The 14,007-nt window shown below is 52.1% G+C and overlaps 1 protein-coding gene across 1 annotated transcript in view; it reads left to right on the forward strand.

The window, feature by feature from the left end:
• TRIM8 (tripartite motif containing 8) overlaps nucleotides 1–14,007 on the forward strand; it is a 29,430-nt gene that overhangs the window by 1,351 nt on the left and 14,072 nt on the right. The gene's annotated exons all lie outside the window — the stretch shown is intronic.

Genomic DNA, 14,007 nt, shown 5'->3' on the forward strand with positions numbered 1-14,007 from the left:
CGCCCAGGGTCCCCCTGTGGCAGACATGTTGGGTGGCCTCCCAGCCAAGCAGTGACGGAGCCCGTGGGTGCCAGGGGGGCTCCTCGGGGAAGGTGTCTGTGCTGTAGGGCCTTTGTAGCTGTTGAGCTGTGGGTCCTACAGCCCCTTGGGTGTGCACTCTGCAGGGCAGGGTTGCAGTCTTGGGCCAGGGGTGTTTGGAGGGGTCGTCTGCCAGGTTTGTGCTGGGCTATGCAGCTGTTTGGGGGAAGGCAGAAGGGCTGCCTGCAGCTGAGGTCGAGTCACCCCAAAATTGGGCTTCCTGGGAGGACAAAGCGGCTGCAGGAGCAAACCCTGTCCATTGTAAGGCCTGTGAATGTCAAACTGCCTGCTCTTCCCACTGCCTCCCACTGGGGCCGGTGGCCGCCATCCTCTTCCCCCTGGCAATGGAAGAGCTTCGTGTCAGAGACCCATGACGTGTCAGAGACCCATGACGTCTCACTGGTGGGGATTCAGTCTTGGGATTTGGCCAAATAATGTGATTTTTTTATTGGGGGGCACAGGGCTGCCTCTCTCCCTAGAGCAGCTTGGGCTGTTGTGCTGGATTCGAGGGAAAGCGGGTCTGTATTTTGCTCTTGGCCAGGCCATCTGGCAGGAGCTTTCACCCCTGGCTCCCCACCCTCCAGTTCTGGCGGGCATTTACCAGCCCTGCGGCCAGCCCTGCCCTGACCTTTCTACCACCTTCCCCCTTTTCAGGGTTGCCCCTTCGCTCCCCCTCCGACCCTTCGAAAGAGGCTCGGCGCTTGTCTGCCGAATAAATATTTAACAATGAATTGAATGGTGATTACTGTAAAATGGGGATGATTTCCTGTGTATTTTAATGTTGCCAAAATGAGTCACCATTTAGCAATAAAAAAAAACGAAGAAGTCATAAATAAAAATTGCAGTATAATTACTTTCCAATTGGATGGCCAGGCCTGGGAGTGGGGTGGGGGGATGCAGCTCTGTGTAGAGAGGAGCCAGCCTGAGCTCACAGGAAGGTTATTTTCCTCTCCAGGTTTTCTCGGGGAAAACCAGGGACCTCCGTGGAGGTGCCAGCAGCTCCGCCACACACGCTGGAAGGGGAAAGACCCAGTCAGTCTTTTGGAGAAGTGCTTTTCTGCTTCTATTTATAGGGAGTCATTTTGGTTTCCCTCTGCCAGGGTGGGGAGCCACCTCGGGAGGGCTGTGCAGGGCTGGGATGGGGTTCTCATGTGCATCTCCCAGGAGCCTTAGCCAGGGACCGAAACTATTTTTCCAGGTCCTTTTCCAGGACACTTTGATCTCATTTATTCCTGCTCTTGCTGCATGTTTTTTTTGTTGTTGCTGCTGTTGTTATGGCTGGATGTTCGCCGCTTCTTGCGGATACACGCTGCTAATGATCTGGCAGAAACCTGCCACTGCCTAGGCTGGATTTTGGCCCCGGCTTGAAATTTTAGGATATGTGGCCAGACACCAAAAGTGTTAGACAGTTGTATCGTAGAGCCATGGAATTGTTTTGTGACCTTGGCCAAATCCCTCGGTACCTCCATCGCCACGTTATCTTAATTTCCTTTCTCTGTGATGATAAGCTTGTCTCTTCCCGCTGGACGCGTGGCTCGGTTGGGTGCACGGAGTCTGGGTCAGTGAAGGACAGCACCAAGCTGGGGGACGGTGTGCCCAAAGGATCCTCCCTATAGTTGAATCACTTCTTCCATGAAGTGCCTGGAGTAGGGATGAGCCCCTGGGAAAAGCACCCAGCAGGTTGCCAGCCCTTGCTCCATGGCTGTGGCTGGGTCTCCAGTTGAAAGCTGCCGGTTGCCAGCCAGCAAGGAAGGTGGCCTCGCCTCGTCGGCTCCCGAATTAGGGTGCATGAGCTCAGCTGGTGACTGCTTCCCGCCTGCGGGAGCCGGGCCCGGGATTCCTGGCTGCTTGCTCACCCTGCAGCGGTGGTGAGCCACACTCGGAGCATCCCGAGAAAAGATGGACTGGGACTGGGGGGCAGATGAGTAACGCTGGGCTTGGGAGGTCCGGGGGAGGCCCCATTGTGAGAGGTTTGTTCCATGTGTGGCTTGTGTTCAGAAAGCCGTTAATTGAGAAATGAGTCAAAGTTGGGAGGATCAGAGCCCTGACCTTGGTGCGAGGGACTCGCAAGTGTGGGGGTTGCAACGCCAACTTGCTGTGGAGGGGATGTCCCCCGTGGTCCGGAGGAGGGACTGGAGCCTGCAAACATGCTCCCCATAAACTCTGCTTTTTAAGCATTTATTCCTCTGGCTGTGTTGCCAACCTGCCTCAAAGGGCACCTTACCCCTGGTTACAGACTGGTTTGAAGGGGAAAAGGGGCTCAAAACTCCTTGGGGACAGCACCAGCACTTTGTCAGCTGAGCTGGCAGGTGGGGCAGGAGTGCTCTGGCTGGGTGAAGGAGGCTGGAGCAGGGTGTCTGCCAGAGGAAAGGGGGTGTCCGTGCAGGGTTTGCCTGAAGCAGAACATGTGCCTGGTGGGTTTGGGGGAAGGACCCCGCTCAGCATTAGGTGCTACACAAACCCGCAGAGCCCTGGCTCGGAATTAGTTGAACTCCACAGTGCAACTGTAATACAAACAGTAAATAAAATATGTGGTTAATCTTTCTTTCGTGGGCGTATAAAGCGCTTACCTCCCCTTCCCCCCGTGAGATGTTTTCTCCTTTGTTTCCTGTTTTTGTAGTGCTTAAAGAGGAGAGGGGGGGAAAGAAAAGCCAACAAGGCACCCTCTTTTCTTTTTTTTTCTTTTTTTTTTTCACTTCTTCTCATTTTGATTGTTTCAAGGTCTCAAAATGAAACAGTTTTTCTTCCATCTTTGCCTTTGCTGCCCTAGCCATGTGCCTCCTGCCTGCATGGGGGAACCTGCTTCTAAGGCTGGAAAAGAAAGTTGCTCCAGTGCGAGGTTGATGTGTTGCTTTTTATTTTTTCTCCATCCAAAAAGGGGGAAAATACATTGCTGGGATTGGAGTGTGGGTAAGAAGTCAGCAGTCAGAGAAAGAGACTCACTTGTGGGGTATTACTGTGGTTGCCCTGTCTTTGTGGGGGACATGGTTGGTTGAGGCCAGGTACATCTGAGCTTGCTCAGAGGTTTCCCAGCTGCCCGTCCTCAGCTAGAGGTGCCACCAGTGGAAATGTCTTGGGTAGAGAGCCTCTGCTTCTGTTTTGTTTTTGGGGAAGGAGATCAAATTTCTCCCTGTCCTAGCTTCCTAGAAATCCCTTCATATTCTGAAGATATCTGGTGGCTTTGAACATTAAGTGGGAGAAAATGCATTGTGGTGCTGAGACCTGGAGGAAAACATTGGGGATCCTCCCAGAGGTGTGTAGGAGCAGCATCCAGCACTGTCCATGGAGCTGTGCATGTTCAGCAAATCCAGGGGGACAGGGACCGGGCTGCTGGCTCCATCTGCAGTTCAGTGGGTTTGGGCTTTCTTCTTTGGCAGCACCCCACATAAGGCCAACTCATGCTTTCTAAATTATGAGAAGGAGGAGAGCTGAGTGCTTGGTAGGAGCACAGGAAGAGATGGATCTCAAGTCTGTACCAAAAACTCTGATACTTTGCCAGCTTTGGCCGCCACAAAGTCCTACATGGCATCCCCATGCTGCTATCAGTGCCAGGATGTTTTGCTGGGACCAAGGGAGTCCTACTGGTGGGGAAGCTTGGTATCAGCTTCACTACTAGGCTTCTGGCATGAGCTGCTCTAGGTTGTTTTACTCTGAAACAGGTTTGGTAACTTGTGATGGACTGGATTTTTACAGGCTTACTTATTTTCCAGATGACTTGTTTATGAGGAGCACGGCACGCAGCTCACTGCAGGCATTGTGAGTACAAGTGCCCGAGTGCTTGAGTGCTAATTTAGCTCTCGTGGCTGTAGGTGGTGTGGCTGGTGCCTGGCAGGCATTTGCTGTGGCACTCTTTGAGCATTCCCAGTCCCCAGACAACTTTTGCAGCAGGTCCTATGAAGCAGGAGATGGGCACCTTCTCCCTGTGGCTGCCATCTGAACTTCCACCAGCACCCTAGAGCTGAACTGCCAGTCTAGCCCAAAGGTTAGGTCAGCCTAACCCAGGTCTTTCCTTCCCTGGCTTTGCTTATGCCCTAATTCCTGCCCAGGAACATGCTCCTAAATGTGGCTGATCATTGTGCCCTGGGATGCTGTCAGTTGGTCACGCTGCCATGATGAGCACTGACTTCTTGGGCCTTGGGCAGTGGCAGAAATCCCAGCACCCACCTAGCCTGGCTCCTGAGCTCCGTGCCACTCACCACATGGATCTGTCAGGCTTTGCTGCTCCGTGTTGTCAGGGGCAGCAGATTTCAGTTCAAGCTGTAGCAGCCTGAGCTGCCCTAGAGTGGTCTGGGGGCGCTGAGCCACTCTACTGCAAACCCCTCTGGGTTTGCTGGCCAAGCAGCAGTGGGTATCTGGCAGTCCCAGATCTCTGGCTGAACTGGAGCAGTCTCCTGCCTCCGCAGGGTTTGGATTAAGGGCTTTTCCCTGCTGCTTTCCTGCTAAGCTTGAACATTTTCTGTGCCCTTAGCCCGTCAGGTTGCCAGTGGTTTGTTGCTCCAGACCTGCAGCTGCAAGTCTTTTGTGTAGAGTCAATCCAAGTGACAGCAGAGATGGAGAATGCTGGGAGGCAGCCTGGTGGCTTGGGTGGCAGGAAGGAGACTTGTGTGGAGGGGACAGCCTTGGTAAAGGGGTAGGACAGGGGCTGCTGTGGAGAATGCTCTCTTCCCATAGGGAACAATGCAGTGTGGATGGGAGCTTGGAGAGTGAGGTGGAAAGAGGAGAGATAAGGAAAGGTTCACCTGAGGACCTTGAGCTGCTTTGCAAGGAGTAGCAACAATATGTAGCCCAGGCTTACAGCCCTGCTCACCAGACTGCCCTGGCCTACCTAGAGCTTTCCACCCTGAAGCCCTCCCTCAGCCGTGACTTTGAATGAGCCCCTCAGACAGAGGTGTTGTGGTCTGGTCTCTGAGCTAGGAAGTCTAAGCCCAGCTTTGTCTGGTGATGAGGGTGTAATGAACTTAGCGCAGACACTTGTTTAATCTAAATCTATCGTGTGATATTTATGTGAGCATCATGTGTCTGCTGGCATGGAGGCGATCAGCGTGCCGTTCTCCTTAAGCCCATGAGCACGATGGAGAGGGAGAAGTAGGAGAGGCATGAACTGCAGTGGGACACCCTGGACTTGTCTCCACCCCTCGGCCTCGTGCCTCACATGAGGGAGTCTGGGTGAGCCCTTCAAGGAATGTGCAAGCCCCAGGACTGTCTTTCCCTTCTTCTCCCCTCCCCTTGCTCCAGCAAAGCGCTGTTCTCAAGGTCTCCTGTGTGCTGATCCAGGCCTGGTCCTGCCAGAGGGCCATCCACAGCCTCTCTGCTGCTTTGGTCTTTGCCTCTGGAGCCAAGGAGTTGCCTCTGTCCCCATCTGAGCGGGAGGAGCAGAAGAGGGGCTGGCGAAGGGGGTGGGAGGAGAAGGCAGATTTCCATGTCTCACAAAGGGCACAAGTGATCAGATTCGTGCAACTGCCCAAGAATAAAGAGGCTCTTACAGTGCTGGCTGCCCTGACCTCTCTCCTCTCTGCTCCAGAGGACAGCGTGTGACCACACAGGGATTTCTTAGCTGTACTTGGGAGGCGGGCAGCAGGCTTTCTGTCCCCAGATCTGTCTGCGCTTGCTTGCAGCTATTGGCCTATTTTTTGCTCATTACCTGTCTGTTTGCTGGAAATCTTGGTACATGGTGATAATTTCTTCTTTTCTTCTCTTTAATTTCATGTAATTGTTTTGGGGTTTTTTTTCAATCTGACACTGAAATGGGGCTGAGAGCAGCAGTGCTTCCAGAGCAGGGACAAAAGTAACCAGGAAACACAGGGCAAGAGAGGAGGGATCGACACCGAAACAATGAAATAGCCAAGCAAGGAAAGACTGAATGCTCAATAGCACAAGCCTTTGCAGAAATGCCTGGCTAGTGCAGCATTTTATAATCAGCTTCTGTGCAGGGCTGGCCTGCAACAGTAGTGTGATGGGGGAGGAATGCTTTGAATTAGCTGGATGCCAGAATTAATTCTGTCAGAATTCAAATGTACATGTATGTACAGATTTATAAATAAACACTTGGAGCAGGATTTTGCTTTGCCACAAAAGCTTTAGGGCAGAATCTGGTCTGGCCTGGCTTTTTTGCTTTTAAAAAAATAATATGCTATGGATCTGGGCTAGGTTCTGGTGACTTTGTCAACTTCTTGCATTTATCAGCAGCCTGTAGGCTGAGGAGATGCTGGTTGGGTTGAAGTAAGGGGGATGGCACAGAGGACTCGGAGCTGCTGAGCTTGCTTGCAGTGATAGCCAGTTTTCTGCAATGAACCTCTGTTTGCTGGAAGAGAGGGTGAGGAAGATGCTGGGGGACTGGTGGGGAGATGTGAAATTTGCAGGACCAGGGATGTCCTGCCCTTCCCTTTCCTCCACGGAAGGACAGAGGCAGCTACCCCTCCTTTTCCTGGGAGAGCCATATCCAGCACACTTGGGAATGGGAGGAGGAGATGTCTGGTCCCTAATATGGAGGGAGGGGTGGTTATTCACAGGCATGAGACTCTGGATGCACGCAAAAGTTTTTACATATGTCTCCCAGATGAACTCAGGGAAGAGGTTCTCAGTCCTGGATCCTTTCTGATAAGGACAGCTTCAGCCTGTTCTCACCAGGGCATCATGGTTGTCCCTCTTCTGTCTTGTGATTCTCTTGTGATGGTAACATGAGCAGAAGTTCCCAGCTCAGCGCAGTGCCCTGCACTCTGCAGCGGTGCTATTGCACTCCAAGTCATCTGTTTGCTGAGATGATGTACCAGAACTGTTAAACCCAAAACATGAATTAATTTAATTTCTCTGTTTCTTCTCTTCCCCCTACCTTTCCTTTTTCAGTTTCTTGCTGTGTGGATGCTTTGATGGGGGGGCTGTCTCTGGAGTGGGCTGGGAAGAGCCGAGCTGTGGATGGCTCCAGATGAGGCAGTTGGCAGGGAGTGATGTTCCGGATGGCTGTGTCTCTCTGAAATATGAGTAAACATTGTCAGAGCAGCCGACTATATGATCTGGGGCTGATCTGCCTTTTCTTCCCTCTACCCATCTCTCCCTGTTCAGGATCCCCCATTTGCTCGGCATCACCCAATTCTCCTCTCCCTGCCTGGGCAACCTGGAAGCTTCATCCTAGAGCTGTAGCTTTGGAGAAAGGGAAAGAAAATCCCGCATGTCCTAATGGAGGCAGTGTTTTCCCTTGCCATACGACAGCTTAATCTAAACCTTCATTTGAGCCAGTTATTGTGTGGCTTTAAAACCCCATCCCCTGGAAACTAGTCTCCCACCCCCTTCCCTCCCAGTCAATCCTGGTCGGTGGAGCCGAGCTCCAGGGTTTGGTGCTGGGCCACACGCAGACACAGATCGATCACGCTGGAGGGTGGGTTGATATTTCTGTGGCAATGGTTTTTATTGCTGGTTGCGGTTGTTGGGTTGTTGGTAACTCGGGGGGGTTGGCGTGCACTGTAATGGGCTTGTGCAAGGGGAGAGAGAGGGTAATGTGATTGCGTCCTTCTGCTCATTATCCTCTCGCTGCAAGGGGGGGCCGCATCCCTCTCCCCCTCTGAATCCATGTGGAGCTGCCGCCTCTGCGGTGGGAGCAGGTTTTCCCTGCAGGTGAACTCCTCTGCGCTCAGACAAAGGGCTGGGGGTGCCGGTGCCTCCCTTTGTTCTTTTCCTGTCCTGGTGTACTCGCCTCTGACGGCAAAAAGCCCCTTGAAGCGTGCCTCTCAAATGGATGGAGCGGAATAAATGTGCTGCGAGGTCTCTGTCCCCCTCGCAGACCCTTTGGGGACAGTGCGGGGGCGGGTGCTGCGCTCCCCCTTCCCTCTGGTATTGTGCTAGCCCTTAGTGATGGGGGTGGCCAGATCCAGGGGGGAATTACTGCAGCTCTCCTGCCACAGCTGCACTGTTGTTACTGGGTGGCTGAGGCCTGCGAGCTCTGTTTTAGTCAGAGGTAGTTTGATTGTAGGGGGTGGGGACAGAGCCTGCCCCCATCAAGGGAATGAGAGCACATCTGGGGGCTATTTCCCTGCCTCTGCCTGCTGGCATCCTGCACAACAGGGCATCTGGGCAGGGAACTGGAAATAGTGCCTGGTGTGAAGACCATCCCTTTCCAAAGACAATTCCTGAGCATGTAAGCCCAGCAGGTAAAGCCAAGGCCTGTCTTCCAGCTAAGGAATTTGTAGCTTTCTACTTAGAACAGGGGAAATAAAGATCATTTTAATCTCTGCAACAATCTAAAGTCTGGATGGGAAGTCAGGGTATTACCCTAGTTTAGAGGTAAGCAGAGGTGGGGAGACCTGCTAGGAGTCAGGAAGTCCATGGCAGCGTGGGGAAGCAATCCTGGAGACTGGAGCTTTCTTTGCTGGTGATGGTACCTTGCATGGACCCTGCTAGCTGCCCCCATCCCATCCAGGTACTCCTCCCCTGGTCCTCCCCAGGGCTGGTTCCTGCTACAATCTAGGAATGCACATGGTATTAATCTCCATTTGCCAAAGTGCTTTTCAGCAATATGATAAATGATAACAAGGTGAAGAACAAAAACTAAACCTTCCTCTCTCTCTGCATTAAAACTGCCCACTGGAGCCTTCTCAGGAAATATTCCTCCTTCCCAAAACCAAGGCCTGGCTTCGCAGGAGAGAGAGACAGGAGGCATCTGAAAAGACAGCCTTCATGTACATGCTGCATCCAGTAACTGTTGACAAAGGCATTTGAGGAAAATCTTGTGCTTCCCAAACACTGGAGGCTGGGAGCGTCTGTCAGTTTGGTGGGGGATAGAGGTATCCAGGGGACAGGGAACCCGTCAGCCCATCTCTTCTGGGTCTGGTGGAGGGAGCAGACATTGACATTTTGAAGGTCAAGCAAAAGTCATGAGCTGGCCCTGTGGCAGCTGTGCCGGCTGGCAGGTAAGGGGAAGCCACCACAAAGCCACAATATCCACCTGGTTTTTCTGTGGGTACAATCTCACCAGGGAATGAGGAGCTACCATTGTTGGTCCTTTCTGCTCTAGAAAATGGCAGTGGGTCACAGCTAGAAATGGCTTCTCTGGTTGTACCCTGACTGCTGGCGCTGCTCCCCCAGTCCCTGTGCAGTTCTCAGCACATCCCATAACATTTGTGCCTCCACCGCTTCCTCCTTGAAAGAGGATAATGAAACTGAAAGGGAGAAGCAGGGCACACTAGAGGCACCTTGGGCTGCCAAGCTTGAGGAAGCAGTGCTGGTCTGCCAGAGACCTGAGGAGCTGGATTTTTGAGTCAGAAGATGACATGCCAGGTAGGCAGAGAGTGAAAGACACCTTATGTGAGGATAGAAACTGAGTGTCAAATATGGCTCACGTGAATCAGCAGGACTGGAGTTGTGCAGAGCAGTTCCCTTGGCTCCCTGGGAGGATGGAGCTGACTGGGATCTGAGCTGTCGAGCTCTGATGGCCGAGTCAAACCCAGAAGATAAATGATACTTCAGGGGCCTGAGATCAATAATGTCAAAGGCTGGTCCGTAATCGGGTGAGATTAAAAACCAATGACAGGCCTTCTCCTAGGAGCACAAGTCAGCACATTGAAGGAGAGCAGCAGGGTTTGCTCCTTTACAGTTATTCCCTCGCGGTGCCCACATCCAAAATCCACCTTCCCTGGCTGCCCTCTGCAATATCAGTGATTTCCCTTTTCAATCAACATCGACCATATCCTGCAGATCCCCTACAGCCGAGCCCTCTTCACTGGTCCCTGTGCAGCTGGTCCAGAGTGCTCCTGTCCTTGAGAGAGTGGCTGAGTTGGAGACAAAAGCAACGTAGTCTGGTGCTGGCCACCGGCCTCTTTCAGTGCCTGGGAGTGAGCTGGGACTGCAGGAGGTAGAGGAGGAGATGCTGAAGCAGGAGGTCATATTGATGATGTGGGTACCATGATAGGCCATATTTTGAAAGATGCTTGGCTTTCAGGAGCATAATGGGGAGAGGAGTTTGGGAAATGAGGGCTGCTGATTACTCTTGCCTTTGGTCCTTAATGTGTTGTTTTTCTCTGTATTTATCAATTAATGGGTACCATGAGTATTTAGCCACCCATAAGCAGGAGACAGGTGGGGTGCACACTTGTGCTGATTTTGAGGGTGCGGATGTTAGATCTTGTCATAGAATTGTTTTTTCTCCTGGTTGGGTGCTAAGCAGGGAGCTGTGTCCCCTGGTTAGCAACAGCCACAGCCGGGCATGTAGAAAATGGGAGTGATTTATTTGCAGGAGCAAATTAAAATAAACTTGAGTCCCTTCTTTTCAGTGTATTCTTAAAGGGTGCACAGGGTGCAGGCAGGGCCCTGCTGTGGCTCCTGTGAAGGGCACTAGGAAATATGATGTTGCCTCTGTTTCCTGAGTGCAAGGGCAATTGAAGTAGAAGGGGCCATGTTGTCCCCTGCTGCTGCCCCTTTTGCGCACACAAGGAGCTGTAGATGCTGTTTGCCTTTGCCCCAGGCTCCTCTTCCCCTTCCTCCCCACTCTCCCCCCCCTTCCCCGCCAGGAAGCCTGGCCTTTGTGTGAAGTGATGCCTCCTGACATCAGCCGGGCGCACAATTTCCTCCGCAGCGGGGAGGGTGAGTGGGCAAGGAGAGGGGTGCCACGTTCCCCAGGATGTGATGTGTGGTCTGCTCTTGCTGGAGCACAGGGTGACAGCACTCCCAGGGTAGCTGTGTGCCCATCTGGGATCCTGTAGGGGGGGAGGTGACTGTCCCCAGCCTTACTGGTATGGTGATTCGGTGGAGCTTTGCCTGCTTGTGCTGTTCTGCCTGAAAACACCACACCAGTGTGTTGCTTTTTGCTGCCTAAGACTCTCATTGCTTCAGTGGCATCTTTATGTGACCCCTCGAGGGATGCATTGGTGGGCTTTATGTAGCTGATGTGTGACCAGCACTGGATGCAGGGTCCTGCTTTGGGGTTGGCATTGCAGTGCCATGGAGCAAATGTGGAGGGGCTCAACAGCAAGGCAGGAGCAGGGCTGACAGCTCCTGTGGGCCAGAGCTGCACCAGAGCTCTGGGAGCATCCTGCAATCCATGCAGACACATTGCTTCAGAAAGAGCAGGTTGCAGGTCAGCGATGAGGGGATTTGTGGGGTGTGGGCTCTTGGCTTCTTCTTGAAAGGGGGCTACTGCAACACATGGGAATTGGCCAAGTGCCTGCCAACAGGAAGCCACTGCTGGCACCTTGCCAGGAGTTTGGGGGCCTTGCATCACTTTAATTTGAGATGTGTTTACTGGGGGATGGCATTTTGCTGCTGGCTGTCTGGAAACTACAGGTCCCAGCATGCTCCTTCGCTTGTCACCCGGAGGGAGCGTGGTACCACAGGATTTGTAGTCTTGGTGCTTGCCACTTTGGGGTTTTGCTGTAACTGGGAAGCGCTCTGATTCAGCATTGCTGGGCACATTCAGGCTGCAAGACATGGGACTGGTCTCTGCCTCCTGTTTTCCTATCCTTCTGCCACCCACTTGCTCACTGCAAGACCAGGTTGGCCTTTTTATGTCGCCAGGCTGGGGAGGGGATCTGGTCCTATTCTTACTCATTTGCAACGTAAATATTTTGGTCCTGAATAAGTTGCTGGGAGCTGGGTGTCACGTTGAGGAGCATGATTCATTCATGCTGTTGCTGCTCGGAGCACAATGAGGCAGCCCTGGGACAGGTCCCAAAGATTTCCTGTGATCGCGGCTGGTGGGGGATTTGGGACGTCACGTTCGAGTAAGTCAGAGTGCTTTTTGCACAATTCCTGCAAGCCAGGAGTATTGTGCCATGCCTACTGTATTCAGGACTTGCCATCCCCAAAATGTGGTTGTTGTGGGTGGCTTGCATTTCCAGAGGGAGAAATAATGAGGGGCAAGGCTGAGCTGCAGTTCTTGCCTTCTCCAGCTGCTGGTGTGCAGAAAAGGTTGCAGGGTGTAGGGTTTGTGCTGGTCCCAGCCAGCATAAGAAGTAAAGGTACAAAGCAATGCAAGTTGAAAGCCTGCTTCACATCAAGGAGACTCAGGCAGAGTTTCTCCAGTGGGACCAGAGCATCCCTATGTATTTTAGAGGGATGTGGGATAACCTGAGGTGAGACGTCGGGCAGACGGGGCTGGGGCAGTGGAAGATGCCCCTCCATCCCACCCTTCCACTGGCAATGCTGTGCTGCCAGAAGGGACATTTCTTGTCCCACTTTGATCACTGGTGCAGGATGGGCTGCACCCTCCACCCCAGGACTGGTTCCCTCCATCCCCCCATGTGTCACTTTGTCCTCCCCATGCTGCTGAGGGCCAGGTGTGGGCAGCACCCAGATTCGTTCTGGCATCCTTCGTTAGACGCTGTTTGTTCATGCTGCATTTTTCTTTTTGCTGGCTTGTTTGGACACGCACTGGTACATTCACGGCACTCAGGCAGTAACGTGAGTCTCTTTCCCATTAGGAAAGGGGCCAGGATTTGGGGGGGGCTGGGAGGGTGGCTTAAGCAGTAGTTTTTGAGATATTTCCTTCTGCTGCCACACCCTGCATGAAAGAGCAATATCTGCGGCTTCAGCTGCTATCGCAAGGCTCTGAACGTCTCTCTTTTAATATAGATTGGTATCATTTTGCATTTTAAAGTAAAAACACGCTGCAAGCTGCAGACAGCTGTCGGTTGGCAGCTTTGTTTGAACATCTGGTATTGCTGGGCTGCTGTTCAGCGCGATCTAACTATGGGATTCATAAAGATTATAATCCGGGCTTTCAGATTCTCAACAACCACCTCACAAAAAAAAAAAAAAAAAATTGGTGAGAGAAAAAGCCCTGCAGAGAGGCAATGGAGGGTCCTTGGCGTTCAGCAGACTGTGGTCATGGTCATTGGGGTGGATGGACTCGCTGTACCTTTCCTTGGCTGCCCACAGGTGCTGACAGGCTGCTTCCAGCCTGCAAAATGCCAGGCACAGGGGAGCTGTGCAAGTGCGAAGTCTTTTCCCCGCTTCTGTTTTTTCCAGCTTGTGTGCTGAATCTGGTCTCATACTCCTCTGGGTGGTGTCTGGCGCTGGTGAGCTGAAGCAGCAGATTCTGCTGTGGCTTTCAGTAGATGTTTCTAACAGTTGTCTGCAGCAACAAGACTTGGTTTCTTTTTCTTTAAAGTAAATGATGGAGGAGCCTATCATTTGGCTTGCAGTAAACATTTTGGCATGTCAAAACCTCATTTCCAAGAGAAATTGAGTCCGCTTTTCTTGAAGCAACCGAAAGGTTGAGATAGCCACCTCTGTAAGCCCCATCCATCCTTCTGCAAGTCAGGCACTTTCCTTGGCACCTTTGAGAATTAAGCGACCTCTAAGCCCCTAACAAGTTTTATAAATCTTGTTAGTTGATCTGCATTTTTGCAAAGCTCTTTGAATCCAGCCTATTGGTGCATAAGTCACCTTGACTTTCCTCAAGGCTTTGACTCCCAATTCACTTTCAGGCTCCATTTGTCAGTTGGAGGTGCACAAAAACGTCCCCCTTATCTTTATTAGAGAAAAAAAAAGCTGCCTGGAGAAATGTAGCTGCACTTCAGTTGGTGCAGGCCAGTAATAGACGTGCATATAAACCTGTTCTGTCCTTGTTTGTGTTGATTTAACTTACCAGTACAAATTAAAATAGCCTTGAGCGGTTGGAAGTTTAACTAGATCAGTTGGGAGGAAAAAAAAATAAAATCATGGCCTTTAAATCAAAGGAGGGTTTTCTTTCTAGTGCTGCCTGAGTCTGGAGAGGTGCCTTGGGCAGCTGGACCCCTTGTCTTTGGCTCACCAAATGAGACTCTGATGGGGCACGTGGCTGCAGGTCATTGCCAGTGGTCTCATGGCCAGGACATGGCTACACGTGGATACTGCTGCTGCTCTGCCCCTCAGAGGTATCTGAGCTCCCCATAAAACCTGTTTATGCTTCCAGATCCTCATGCCAGGCTCCCTCCAGAGCAGAAACTAGAAATCACAGGGGTG

This window comes from Ammospiza caudacuta, chromosome 9 (assembly GCF_027887145.1).
Source record: "Ammospiza caudacuta isolate bAmmCau1 chromosome 9, bAmmCau1.pri, whole genome shotgun sequence".
In the NCBI taxonomy this organism is placed as follows: Eukaryota; Metazoa; Chordata; class Aves; order Passeriformes; family Passerellidae; genus Ammospiza; species Ammospiza caudacuta.